The sequence below is a fragment of the Vipera ursinii genome, assembly GCF_947247035.1.
Source record: "Vipera ursinii genome assembly, chromosome: 2".
NCBI lineage: Eukaryota > Metazoa > Chordata > Lepidosauria > Squamata > Viperidae > Vipera > Vipera ursinii.
Genome location: NC_139513.1, coordinates 51,688,804 through 51,703,605, shown reverse-complemented (window position 1 = coordinate 51,703,605; position 14,802 = coordinate 51,688,804). Strand labels below are relative to the sequence as shown.

The window sequence follows — 14,802 nt, the reverse complement described above, 5'->3', positions numbered from 1 at the left end:
AAATACCTTTCAGTCTGCTGGCTTCAGTGAAAAGATTTTAGTGGTTTTATTTTCATGCTGAGACATGAGCCAGTAGGATTAATTGATTTTCAACAGGTAACTGAGTCAACATCTGGAGAAGAATTTCTGATACAAAATTGTGCTTAAGGAGTGTAGAAGTTTCCAGGTGGCTGGGATTCTTTGCAGAGAACGAGGAGGACAACAATATAGATAATAGCATAAGATCGTCTTAAAATCCCAATTAACTTTGTGACTTATTTCAAAGTGGTTTCAAGTTTAGATTTCTTGATTGTGTAGACATAAAGGACATGGAATGCAATTTGCACAGAATATATTGGAGGCTGATGGCCTTGAAAGATGTGAAGATAAGTCAAGGCTTCAATTTAACTGACTTCAGTTAAAGGAATGGGGGATGAAATCAGCTACCTTCACTATAGGCTTATAGACTTAACTTTTCTGAACTAACAGTTCATCTCAATATAGTGCAAATGAGTTGTAAGCAGCACTGGTAAGCAAGTACAAATTTACTGTGATTGGTAAGTAAGTAGAGTCATAGAAGTGACTACAGGAGACCGCCTAAGATTGCATATTTTAGCGAAGTTCATTCGACTGGTGGTTGCACATTTTGACAGTGGAGTGTGACATACAGCTGCAAACTGAGGTGTGCTTAAAAATTTCCTTTGACATAAGTGACACCCAGAGTATCTGTAGAGGAGATAGAATTGGAATAGAAATCCAGCTATTCCTATATTGGCCTTAATTTCTTGGATTCTGAGCATTAACAAGCAAAATGACTTACATGAATGAGACGCCTGCACTTTCTAAGGCCTGTCCTAAGAGTATGGCACTCCTCTTCACACAGAGATGAACTTACAGTTTTTAGCAATCTACATCCATTTACAATGTAATTTTTAACATCACTGTGACACTAATTTAATTAGTGGGAGGGAGGAATCTTGGATATGTTCACCGCCTTAAGTTATTTGTAAAAATAATAAAGGAGGAATACAAATAAAATCTTGGAGGTGAAGCAATACAGATGGGAAGGAACTGAAAAAGCATAGAAGTGTTACACTCCAGACAGATACCTTTGTTGATCACATATGCCATGTTCTCTTCAGCTGCTCTGGACTCAATAGGTAATAACACCCGTGGTTTACTGAGGCAGTGGGAATACTAAAGAGAAGATTCCCCGGAAAGAAAGCCCATTGAAAACCTCTCAAGTAGGAAAGCAGTTCCAGTTCTCTTCCTCTGTTCTTTTGATCCCTTACTTCTTCCCCAAAACTCATAGACATTCCCGTGGATCACCTAAGTGAGGCTGGCTGTGCACAAACTCAACTGAGTTTTCCAGATTCAAGAATGTGCGTAGAGTTACCTAATGGAGCTTGGAATAGGCTGACAGAAGCTTCGTTCACAGATGCTTGGCTTTAGCTGGATGGGGCTTGTGACACAAATAGAAGAAGTTGGAACTCACTCATATATTTATTTTCTGGACTCTGTCCATCCCTTCCTACTTTATATACTGAGAAAGATCTGTTGCATATAAAAATGCATTTTTCAATGGGACTTAATACTATTCAACTTTGTATTTGTTCCATTAATTTAAGTAGAACTTAAGCACAGGTGCCACCTTCCGTACATGCCTATTTGGAAGTTCCATTCAGTTTGATGGGGATTTTTCTTGAATATATGTTTAGGATAGCAGGATGTATGAATTTCCTGCTGAAGACCAAACCCCATATAACTAAAATGAAGAGATTCAATGAATGAGAGAGCAACTCTTCCTTATGTAGCCATTGAAAAGAAAGGCAGTGTAGTTTATTTCCAGCTTAAAAATGCATGAGACTATATAGCCTTGGTATCAACATTCTTGACTCCGATGGTATTTTCCACCATTATTCTTTGGTATCTATGACTTTGAATTAACAAGTTGATTGGCCTTCAAAAAGGTAGTTTATTCAAGGAGAAATCATGACAAAGCCTTTGGATGAAGACATGAATGAATTGCTGTTCATTTCATTGATTCTTTTCTAAAGCAGAAATAACTTGGATTTCATGTATTGGCTGGGTTAGGAGTTCCAAAGTATTGGCAAGAGGTTATGAATTGGAAAACAAAATTCCGTTACAGCCCTAACAAATTAAAAGCCAATTCATTTCTATGCCAGTTAACTAGCAGATTGATCCACCTATTAATTCAATTCATGGTTTGGCTACTCATCCAAGCAGTGCCAAGCTTAGAGAAGCCATCCTTTCTCCTGCTCCCCCGCCTTCATTTTGGTTCTTGGAAGTATATTGTTTCTTCATTTTAGAAATGTCCATGTGACACTTGTGAATCAAATATATGCCAGTATTTCTCAAGAACATCTTAGCAGTTGCCAGGATTATGCTGATGTTAGTGTTGACCTTTTTTAGCACTGTGAATTGCAAGTAACATTTTGAGTATACTGTTTTAATGAGAAGAATATGCGACAAAGCGTAATTAACAACTTTCTAGCTTAGCAACAGAAATTTTGAGCTCAGTTGTGGCTTCAAGTCAAGGACTACTTGGTCTTGTGCTTTTCCAGAGCCTGCTAGATATTCACACTTCTTAACCTGAAACAGAATTTTTGAGAAGCCAGCTTTGGAGCCTCTAAGCTTTGGTGGTATATCTGCTGTATTGTCCCACATCTGTATAGTGATGGTAAAAATGATCAACTAGGCCAGGGCTTTTCAACCTTTTCACCCACTGTACGACTTTTAGGATATGGCAACATCCGAGTACCACCAGTCACCTAGCAAGGTGTCAAAAACTTGATGACCAAAAAAAAAGGAAAAAAATGATGAAGTATAGGTAGTCCTCAACTTACAACAGTTTGCTTAGTGACTGTTCAAAGTTACAATGGCACTGAAAAAAGTGCCCCCCCAAGCCACAGCCGAGCAAGATGCCTGCCTGCCCGGCGGCGCTCTTCCTCCTGTCCAAGGTTTTCATTGTTGTGAGCATTTCTGTTGAGGATTGGCAGTGGGGGTAGGGTTGGGTGGGGGTTGGTTTTTATTTCCCCCCCCCCCGCTGGGTGGTTGTAGCAGGTTTGGTCACTTCGCATGACCCTGGGACACTGTGACCATCATAAATATGAATCAGTTGCCAAGCATCTGAATGTAAATCACAAGACCCTGGGGATGCTGCAGCATTCCAGCTGATTGGGCTCAGAAGCACCAGGATCAGTGCCAAGCTCCAGCTGGAGCCTGGCGCTCATCCTGGCACTCCCGCTGAGCCCTGACAGCCCTGAAGAAGCGCTGATCCTGGTACTTCTACTGAGCCCTGACAGCCCTGCAGCTCCAGCCATCTCTTGCTCAGGCTTGTGCGGTGCTGCCACCGGTTCAGCTCATTCCCCTCCTCCACTACCACTTTTCTAGGATGGCCGCGTACTACCTGCCAGGTGCCAATGTACCACAGGTGGTACCCGTACCACTGGTTGAAAAGCCCTGACCCAGGCTAAGCCAACAGGCTATAAAGTGTTTATGGAAAAACTACAAGCAGTCTCCTTGTGGCTAATTCTCTGTCAATTATTGTATAGCCATCATGATGTCTTACAGACTTTTCTATGAATACATCTAACTGTTCCTAATGCCTTCCAAATTGGGGCCAGCTTGGAGTGCTGAGTTCTAAATGTGCTTTGCAGTGTTCTTTCTTTTATATCAAGTCTCAGTTTCTGTTGGAGTGGTCATCCTAATCCTAACTGAAGTATCCAGGGAAAACTTCCCAATTTTTAATCCCTTTAAAATGAACTTTGAATGAACAAAATGACATGGTTTAAGAGAAGCACTCTTTTGAAAGAATTATCATTGGATGAATCTGATTTTAAGAATGCTTATAGATCCTATTCTTATATTTATCTATCCCGGTGCACCATTTAAGACATTACCCATGTAATCTCAATGGCTAAAACAATGATATAGTGATTATTAGGGATTGACAAAAGGTTTGGAATAGGCTAAACTGGTATAAAAGGTGAAGCTTTACTTGTACAAGAATGTAGTTGCATTTATTTAATAAGGCTTTATTTACATGAGTTTACTCAGTTGATTTAATCCTGTCTTGTTTGCAGGAGCTTGTACTCCACCCTCAATGTTACACCACAGTACGTTACTGCAAATTTCTATGCCCTTGGATCAGTTGAACCTTTGTATTCCTAATCCTATTCCAACTGGAGGCCTCCAGTCTTTCTCATCCTGAGTAGTAGTAAGATGTATAGATGTCAAGTCTCAGAATTCTCAGCAATGATATTTCCAGTTGGGAAATTCTGCAAGTGAAGATTCACCCTCCCAAAGGCCGACTTGGCCATATCGTCTCACCCATAAAAGCTTTCTAGAGGAAGGACAATGTGGGTGGAGGTGTTTTTTGCTGTACTTGAGGGGAAGGGAGAGGAACAAGCTGAAAACACACAGTAGAACAGCGGCTCCCAGCCTTTTCTATACCCCGCCTCCCTAGAATGCTTCTGATATATTCTCGCACCCCTTCGAACAAAAGTTCGAAATAACAGCAATGAATTATGCATATACACTATAATTTTGAAAACCCAAGTTTTCACACCCCCTGGAATATCGTCTCGCACCCCCAGGAGGTGCGAGCACACCTGGTTGGGAACCTCTGCAGTAGAAGATAGAGACAAAGGTATGGAAAGACAAATTAGGAAAATGCCTATGCCACAGGTATTTGAAGAAGGAAGCATTTTCTTTGCTAATAGAAATATCTGAATCAGTGGAGGTAATAGAAATAAACGCTAAACACTTTACATTAAGGGCAAAACTAATCCAACTCATCCATTGATGCAAACAGTAGAACAAAAAAGGCATATTATACTGTTTTATAAGAGGACTATAGGGTGTACAGGATTCAACCATCAAAATGTTCTTTATTCTCCTTAAATATTAAACTGCCTTTAAAGAGCAGATATGCTTTCCCCTTCTACCTCACTCTAACTGTTAGGATTACAGGCTTGAAGACGGTCACTGTCCTACTGAATGATATATCCAGCACAGAAGAGAGTTAGTCAGATGATAATGCTTATTGTTCTCTAGATCTAGTGTCTTGGTAGAAACACGCAAGGAGCAGTTTCCTTTTAGGACTCCTAAGGATGCACGACCCCCATCCCACCCACACCAGGGATCTTCCAAAAGTGTGACCCATACCGTTTTCATCCCATACCCAGGCCTGAATCCTGATCAAAAGGATCCAGATAATCTGCTTCATCCAAGGTTCTCTGAAACTGCTACACAATCACCTTCTCAATCACCTCACCCCTAAAAGGATGAAATATAGTCCAGTATAGTAGGTTCCAGCTATGGCTTCTTGATGAAAAGGTGAGCCAAAGCCCTCTTAAGAAGCAAAGGAACAACTCCTCACTCCACAACCAATTAACCATTGCTAGAACCCATTCACATGACACCCCTGGGCTTCTTTCAGTAGCCAAGAGGGGCATGAATTGAAAGAGCAGGAAATTGAGATTGCAGTCCTTTGAAACCTATCCACTTCCTTGGGTCCATTTTTTATTTAATATAATAAGAATTGTATTAATTTAAATATAAGACAGTAAATACCAAGAGGAAAAGAGAGGAAAGATTTAATGGAATAGTTTGAGATTGTACTAAAGATATTTGTATGTTATTGAAATATTGACCAACTCACCCACCATGTTGATTTTCAAATATTTAAATGTTAGATATATACACACACACATGCACAAGCTGTAGATTTATTAATAAAACAAAAATCTATAAAGAAAGCCTTAGGTACTGTGTTAGTATTAGTATTGACATTGAACTCAGTAAATACACCTCAATGTGAATGAAATGCTATTAATTATAAACTGGACAGGCTCTTGCAGAGGAAGAATCTCCTTCAACCAAAGTTTTTTTTACCTTCTGGAGCAGGCCCTAATACTATTCCTACTCTATATTGTGACATTGAAATGGCTTCTTCCTGAGAGATGCCCTCTCCTTAGCTACTAAAATTCATATTTTTAATATCCCAGAGCCCAGGAGCATGGGGAAAAGTTATAATTGGCAGACTTTTATTTACAGTCAAGGCCCAAAGTCTGAATCCTACAGAACTACTGGCTGAAAGTTTGCAAGAAATGGCTGCCCCTAGAGAAACTTTCCAAGCTATGCCTGCAGCCTGTTGAGCTAAAAGTTGCTTCAAAATTGCCTGACAACAAAGCCATTGTTTCTCCTTGAACATAGCTGCGAGGAGCCCCATATGAATAGGACCTCACAGAGGAAGATCCAAAGACTTTTAGATAGCTGAAATAGAAAAGCTTTACCTGCCTTGGTTTCCCAAACCCCTTTGATACCAATTGTTGGGTTTTGGTTGGGTGGGGAGAAGCAACACAAGGGGTAAGACCTTTAAAATTACAGCAGAGGTAAAGAGTTAAAGTCTCCCTGCCTCTCCAGGCCCCTTTCTCCTGAGTCAGAGAGGTGGTGTAAGACTAAGGCAGAAGGCATTATTTTAAATCGTATCCAAGTCCCTAGATGCTGTTTTTAAGAGTTGACTGTGCTGTGGTTTTATAGATGTGGCTTCTGTTTAGCTAACACACAGCATATGAAGCAAAAAATGGAATTGTTACTCTACTTTGATGGTTGATGGGTTTAGATCTCAAGAAAATAACAGTTTTGTCCCTTTTAAATGTAAGCTAAAAATCATGCTTTTTAAAAATCAGTTATGTCCTTCCTAGTTTTCACAGCACTTACGTTGTTTTTAGTTCTAATGGTTTTTGCAAGGACATAGTTTTCCCCTGCAATATTATTTCAGCATGTCATAGCGTGATCAAGCTAATACTTAGTTATCTGAGATGATAATTTATGCTTGCAACTTTAGTTTCCTTGCAAACTTGGTACATAATCCCCCTCCATAAAACTGAAAAAACTCTACATATGGCAAATTGACAGAATGATATCCTATTGGTTCTATACATTTGCTGTTGTAACAATATGATGTTTTAATGCTTACAGTTCTATGTGTAGTCTGATATGTAATGCACAACTTTCTCAACATTGTATTATTGAAGATCAGAAACTATTGTTTTGATCTGTTTTTTCACAAAAATAACATTTCATTGGTGGCTGCTGATTTACTGCTGATTTTGTGACCAGTCCAGCAACTGATCTTAATCTATCATTCATCTTAATGATTCAAAATTACACAGGGCCTTTTTGTGTGTGTGTATTTCAACACCCAAGAGACAGAATCTTTACATATATCAGGGCAAATAACATAACGTCTGCTTTAGTAATGGAATATGCAAAATGATTGGAGTTGTCAGTCCAGAACCTGGATCTCAAGTACCAGCTACACAAATGCAGCTGCAAATGAACTAATGTTCTTTATAAACATCATAATAAATGGACAAAGAACTGATATGGGCATAAAAGAAGGGATAATTCCATATTCACCACTTTGAATGCCCAGGGGAAAAGGAAGCAGATATCGGAATATCTAATTCTGCAGCATTTTTGTTTTTCATAATATAAATATTACTAACCCTTTGATTGCAAATATCTCACATATCTCTTTAGATGGAGGAATTTTGGAAAAACAGCAGGAGTCTAAACTTGTTTGCTTTGAGACTAAATGTAGAAATTCAGCCAGTAGTTGGCTGGCTTTGCAAAATTTAGTGTTTACACATTTTGCAGGTTTCAGAATATTAGATACTTCTATTTCCTGTGAGAGTTATTTTTAAAAATGTCACCTTCTCATCCTTTCCTCTCTTTCTGTCATGAAGAAGTTCCTCACTTCTGGGAAAATATAACAACTATTGTCTCTTGCCTTTTTGCAATTTTCTGTCTCTGTATTGTGCAAGTTACACATTTATTTAATTAATTTCAGCTCTGGGACTAGAAACACTAACTTCAGATTAAAAAAAAATGCAAGTGTCAACAGGGAAGGCTGATGCCACTTTTACAACACATGTTGATGACTTTTAGAAGATGAAATGAGAAGAGAGTATTTTCCGAAGTTGATGGAATTCTATTATTGGTACCATCATTTTAGAGTTTATAAATAACCACTCTGAGGCCTCTGGGACAAAAAGCGAAGGAAGGTGGTGAGAGGAACACCCATGCTGTATTCACATGACAGAATGTTAAGTTTGATCAAGATGTGCAGGTTGAATGTAGGTTGATCCCTCTTATTTAGGAGAGGGAAATCTTCATTTCCCCCAACAGTTATACAATCCTTGACCTATGACCACAATTTGGACCTGGAAAATTCATGATTAAGTGGTGCAGTCGTTAATCAAGGTATGTGATTGCACTCAATTTTATGACTTTTTTTGCCTTGGTTGTTAAGTGAATTACACATACAAATTCAAGTTAGAGTTAGGAACAGAATTTGTTTCTTAACCAGGCACTGCCTGTAACAAAAGCGGTTAGATCCCTTCCTTCATGGACTGTCTCCATCTGCAGTCCTCAACGTACAACCACAATTAAGCCCCAGATTTCTATTGCTAAGCAAGGCAGTTGTTAATAGCAATAGCACTTACACTTATTTACCACTTCACAGTGCTTTACATCCCTCTCTAAGCAGTTTACAGAGTCAGCATATTGCCCCAGACAATCTGGGTCCTCAGAAAGAAAGGCTGAGTCAACCTTCAACCGGTCAGGATTGAACTCCTGGCTGTGGACAGAGTTTGCCTGCAATACTGCACTTAACCACTGTGCCACCATGGCTCTTAAGTGAGTTGCACCCCATAGTTGACTAGTTTTGCCATAGTTGTTAAGTGAACAATGTGGTCCTTAAGTGAATCTGGGGTCTCCCGTTGACTTTATTTGTTGGACGCCAGCTGGGAAAGTTACAAATGGTGATCACATAACCCCAGGACAGTGCAACAGTCATAAATACATGCCAGTTGCCAAGCTCCTATCGCATGACCATGGGCATGCTGTAACGGTCATGAAAACCAGTCATAAGTCACTCTATTTAGGGCAGTTGTAACTTCCAATGGTTAGTAAATGAATACCTATAAATTGAGGGCTACCTGTATTTAAATTTGTCTTAACTGCTGTAAGAAAAAGGAGAGAAAGACCACCTTGCTTACAGTCTTAAAGTCTTAAAGAATGTTTAGTATCCTCAGTTATAGAAGGGAACTGAGGAAAGCTACAGATTTGTTTTTATATTAAAAATGCTGGTGATCAAGTGGCAGGAGAGGAAACTTTATTTGGTAGGATTTGGTGGATGATTGGAAAACTGCTGGACATAAACTTCAGTTTTCTTTGAGAGTTCTGTTTTAGCACTGTTACTTGTGTTACTTGTTCTTGCTTGTGCATTTTTCCTCTCTGCACATTTTACTTGCAGGAGCTATTTGAACTGTGCTGTTTTGTTGCTGTGTTTGAGCTGGATTAAATCTTCTGAATATTCCCTTCTGCAATATTTTTTACACCTCCCAGACTTGGAAACCATTTGGTTGGCTCCAAATAGAAAAATGCCAGGAATGAACAGAAATCTATTTTATGTGTCCCTTGGTACTTATCCAGTTCAACCCATGTGATGCAGATTTGGAAAAAGAGGTTGTGGGTTCCACCTTAGCTTCGGTTGTCCCATGTGGGTATGCTCTCCTCCGAAACACATCTGCCTGCTCCAGTTTCTTTCTGGCTGCAGGGAACAGCTGATCTTCTCTTTTGAGTGCATAGAATCAAACCAGTGTTAAATAGGTTGCCCTCAGGAGCTTTTCCATGCCCATCGGTTGTATCAAGAACCTGGCTCTTTCCTTAGCACTCCAGCCATTAGTGAGAGATGCTCCTTTTGTTGCTGTTAAGAAAGGCTTTATTATAAGCATATAGTCACTTTGTACCCTACGAGGTAATGTTGAAAACATAAAGAACGTAGAGAGGTAGTTTGATTTAGCGGTTAAGGCACCAGACTAGAAACTGGGAAGCTGTGAGTTTTAGTCCCATCTTAGGCATGGGAGCCCACTTGGTAACTTTGGGCCAATGGCTCTTTCCCAGACCAATTCATATCACAAGGTTGTTGTTATGGAGAAAATAGAAAGAAGTATTAGCTATGTTCACCTCCTTGAGTTACTTATAAAAATAATAAAATGAAAGTAAAGGCAGTAACAATAGTAATAGGCACCTTGGGTGTGATCCCAAAAGAATTGGAGCATCACCTGAATACCATCAGCATAGACAAATTTGTCATCAGTCAATTGCAAAGAGCAGTTTTACTCGGAACAGTTCACCTCCTGTGACGATATGTGTAACACCATCAAACATCCACATCTGTCTATCCCAGGTTCTTAGGGAGGACAATAGGCAGATTAAAGCTGTCTTGTTACAGCTATTCCTATAAAACGATGTCCCAGGTACCCCGAAGGCAAGCTCAGGGGGCATGAAAACCCTTCTGCAGAGCAGAGGGACAAGAGTGACCTTGATCTTGATTTGAAGAAAGTGATTCTCAAGTATAAGCCTTCACAGTGGATATGTTTCATTATGAGACTATCTTGAAATTATGGCAAATTCTGGCTTACTGTTCAGAGGCAAATATGTTTCTTGATTTCTCCAAGGCATTAAAATAGTTGGCTTAAAGCTTCAGAACTGCCTCTGGCTTTTAAAAGTCACAGGGAAGACCCCCGAAATCTTTCCCAAAGAGTCTGATTATTAGATTTCCTCCTCTTCCTCCTCCTCCTCCTCCTCCTCCTCCTCCTCCTCCTCCTCCTCCTCCTCCTCCTCCTTTTCTTGACATAACTGCATTTAATTGATTTTATTTTACATGAATTAAATATAAATGAAATAAAGTCAAATGTACTTTCCATCCTGGCCCCATTACATCACTGTCATAGCTCCTACCTTTTATTTGAATGGAAAAAAATGACTTTATCAGAAACTATTCAAAAAAGATGTTTCCATTTCATCAGAAGCTGGGTTCCTATTTTCTCACATTTCCCCTGACAAATAAGAATCTGAAAACAGCATCTGCAACTGGTTTGTTTCTTTCGATTTAACAACCAAGTGGCAAGCAAGGATCCAGGTTTTAATATACAGTAAAATCTTGATGTTATGAATCAAGTAGAAGAAAAGGGGATGGCATATTTAAGAGCTGGGATTTTTATTTTGGGTTCTTGATTGTTTGTTGCTTTTCCTGGATAATTTACCTACCTACTTAATTGCTTTCCAATTATATACCTTTTTTGTTTGCTGAAAATAGTCTAGGAATTGTGCTTCTCATTTTAATATTTGCTGCCATTGATCTGTCCAACTGAAGTAAGAATGGCTGTTTTTCCCAATATGGTTTTTGTATAATATTGTAGGGGATTCTATGTTACCATTTCCTCTATGGTTTTCTATCAGTTTGAATGTATGTTTATTGGGTATAGAAAAGGAATACTGTGATAGCTTAGTAATAGTATTTAGGCTTATATATCACCTCATAGCGTAAACTCTGGGCTATTTACAGTGTCACATTATTTGCATATAGCCCCCAACAATCTCATTTTACTGACCTCTGAAGGATGAGTCAACCTTAAGTCCCTTCAGGATCGAACTGCAGGCTATGGGCAGAGTTGATCAAATATATTGTGATAGTGGCAGTTGATCAAATACATTGCAGAATAAGTTTTCATAAGCCCATTTTGCAGATGCCAGAAACAGTCATGGAAGATGGTACATACAGATTTTTTAAAGGACTGTGTTAAACTTTTGTAGATTTGCCAAGGAATCCTGGAAGAATGCTGAGTACAATGCTTAAATCTCTAGTTCCCTCAAAATCTGTCGTATTGGACTGAGTTATATTACTTGATTTTTATAAGCCTTTCCATTTCTTCTTCAGCAATGATGAAGTCTTAGCTTAAATAGAAATGAGTAAGATAAGTTGGAAAGATATGAAAAATTGTACTGTATCTCCATTCTTCCATTGTCCGGGAACTGTACCATGAACTGGAATTCATCAGTTCCAGATGTGGAATTGGCAGACAAACTAGAAACAAACCATTCAGGCACATGTTACCCTCTGAGAATGTCAAGTTTGAGCAGTACATCAGAGGGTAAATCTATTTATTTGTTGATGTCTGTGACATTCCTGGAGCTAATTTATAATGTACAAAAGCAGTCATGTGAAACATTAGCACAGCCTGAGAATGAATAAATGGTCACATTTACTCCAGGAAAAGCTAAAGATTCATTAGGTCACTTTGAACACTATTTGCATGTTGTCATTTGAAGCAGTAGGTGACAAACCCTGTATAGTGTGGCTCCGTGAAACAAAGCATACATTGTGCCGTTACATCCCACATTGTACAGAGGATAGTACCATCCATTTATAATTCATATTTATAATTCAACCATATTTTTCCATTGCTATTTCCCTTTTTTTTCTGTTTCTCTCATTGCACAAAGTCTATTTTGAGAAGGGCAGAAGAAGGATGCATTGTCCATAAATGTAGAGCTTCTTTGTGTTATTCTTCTATCATTTTGTTTGTTTGGTTTAACTATGGGGTCCTTGGTGCTCTCTGAGCTTGGTTGTTTCTTTACCCAACTAGCAAACATCATCAGTAGTAAAAGGGAGTGGGATTTGCTTTCCCTTTAAATACAAGTGGCTTGCCCTGTCAGTGTTGGTGGAAGTGTTCTTGGTGGTTCTTTGATAAGATTGTTGTTTACTGTTTCATTGTTTGTCTGATTTGGTAGTTTCTTAATTCAAGTATTGTTTACTGCTTGATAATTGATCTGGCATTAGTCCTGTTTGTTTTAAATAAGCATGGTTCTTATGCAGGAATATGCAGATGAATTTATCTGAGTTTATTACCCTTTTGGATGGATTTGTATTAAGATTTTGTTGCACATCTCATGTAAAATGAAATATTTAATGTGAGATTCCTTTTCTTGTTCTTTCCTTCAGATAGGAAGCAGTTTAAAGCTCTTTTGTATTCTGAGTCAGTTTGTTTAACAGGCTTTTGTAAAACAATCTTCCAGTTCTTTCTCAGGGATCCTAAGGAATTAAAGCAAAAAATGAAAACAAAATTGGAGTTCCACTCTATATGTAACTGTTGGTTAATCACCTATTTGCTCTCAGAACAATGCTGGACTTTGTCAAGCTTTAGTTAATAGAATTAAGTTCAGTCTAGTGTTACATCTTCTGTATTGGAACTTGGCAGGCTCTTATTATGCATGTCTGGATTTTTCACTGCAGTATAAATGAAAATACCATTAAACACGGACTCGTCTTTGCTTGGGTTTTTTATGGGTGGGTGGGGCAAGCATTCAGGTTTCCAAATACCTGGTGCTGATGATTTCCATAAAGTTTAATAAGATAGGCCGCTTTGGGAATATGCTAATTCAGTATGTGGGTGGTGGATGAGTGGGCGTGTATGAGTAAAAACTTTTTCAGGCAGAAAATTAGAGATAGAGGTACAGCATCCAAGGCATCTGTAATCTAAAGGAGGAATGTCCATTTGAGCATCTCAGGACTTGGATACTTCATTTCTCTTATTGTGGTTGAATATTACCATGTGACCTAAGCAGCTTGTTTGATGACACTGTAGGAGAAGAGCAACTGTTAAATAGGCATATATATTTCATTAACTGAAATTAGGTTATTTCAAATGCTCTGGCTTAATTGACTGTTATATAAGAGAGAATTAACTGAAGGTAGTTTATTTGTTTGCTTCTAATATTTTTAATCACAGTCAAGCTGGCTTCTTACTCCTAAGTTTTTCAAGAGAAACTACTTCTGTGCTGTGCACTGTGGCAAATACAGTACAACCTGTTACAACAAGCTAGGATTAACCCTTCCCAAAACCCCCAGAAACAATAAAAGTACAGCTGCAATCCTTTTCCTTCTCCACCCTTCTTATTCATTACCAATTATCCGACTCTATCGTTATGGAATTTCCAGGCTGTTTGAGAATATATTTTGGCAGTTGAGGCTGTTAATCCCAGATAATCTTTGTATAGATTGATTCTATTTTAATTCCTTCACAATTCCTTTTAAATTGAATAAAATAAGAAAATAATTAGAATTTCATAGAGGCCAAGTTCAGAGCAAACAAATGAAGCCCAGGCAACCTCAGGTCAATCCCGGGCTAATCCTGGATAATGTTGATGCTTAATCATAGGATTTTGTGCCTTGTGAGATTGATAGAATGATTGTTAAGGAGAGAACTGGGATGGCTATTGGACAGCTTCTGAGCAGAGTGAGACATTAATAAGGGTCTTTTTTGTGCAGAAATTTGGCTTTAAAATTGGTGGAAAGTCAAACAGTCTTTATTCTTCTGAAAGTCTCACAAAACCAACAAGGGGATTAAGGGTAGTCTGATGCTCTGTCCAACCAGAAACATTTTTTTTTAAAAAAACAAACAATCTATGGCTTCTCTAATTGTTAAGCTATATAGTCTTTTGCTTGCACATATTTAACAATCTAAAAATAGTGAGAAAAATGTGTGTAGAAAAGAATATTTAAAATATGCCCTATTTATCCTTTGATAAAAGGCAGATCCAGGCAGCTACTAAAATTCTGTTCTTTCTCATCTAATATGAAGAAAGAACAGAAATAGCCCTGAGCCACAATAATAGCAGTATCTGAAGAATTAAAGTCAGGCTAAGTAAAATCAGAATGGGATTAAGTTTGCATCTTCCTTACATAGCTGCAGGAGCAGCATTACAGTCACTATGAAGCATGCTAGAATTTTTCCCCCCTAATTGAAATTTTCCCAAACTCATTTGAACATTGTAGGATCAGCTACTTTTGCACCAAAGTATGTATGTATGTATGCATGTGTCTTTGTGTTCCATATGGTTGCACAGCATATGCAGAGGGCAGCCATTATGCAACAGAATAGA

General features: G+C 38.5%; 1 protein-coding gene across 1 annotated transcript in view; it reads left to right on the top strand.

Annotated features, from left to right (window-relative positions):
- CHST13 (carbohydrate sulfotransferase 13) overlaps window positions 1-14,802 on the top strand; it is a 49,717-nt gene that overhangs the window by 1,233 nt on the left and 33,682 nt on the right. The gene's annotated exons all lie outside the window — the stretch shown is intronic.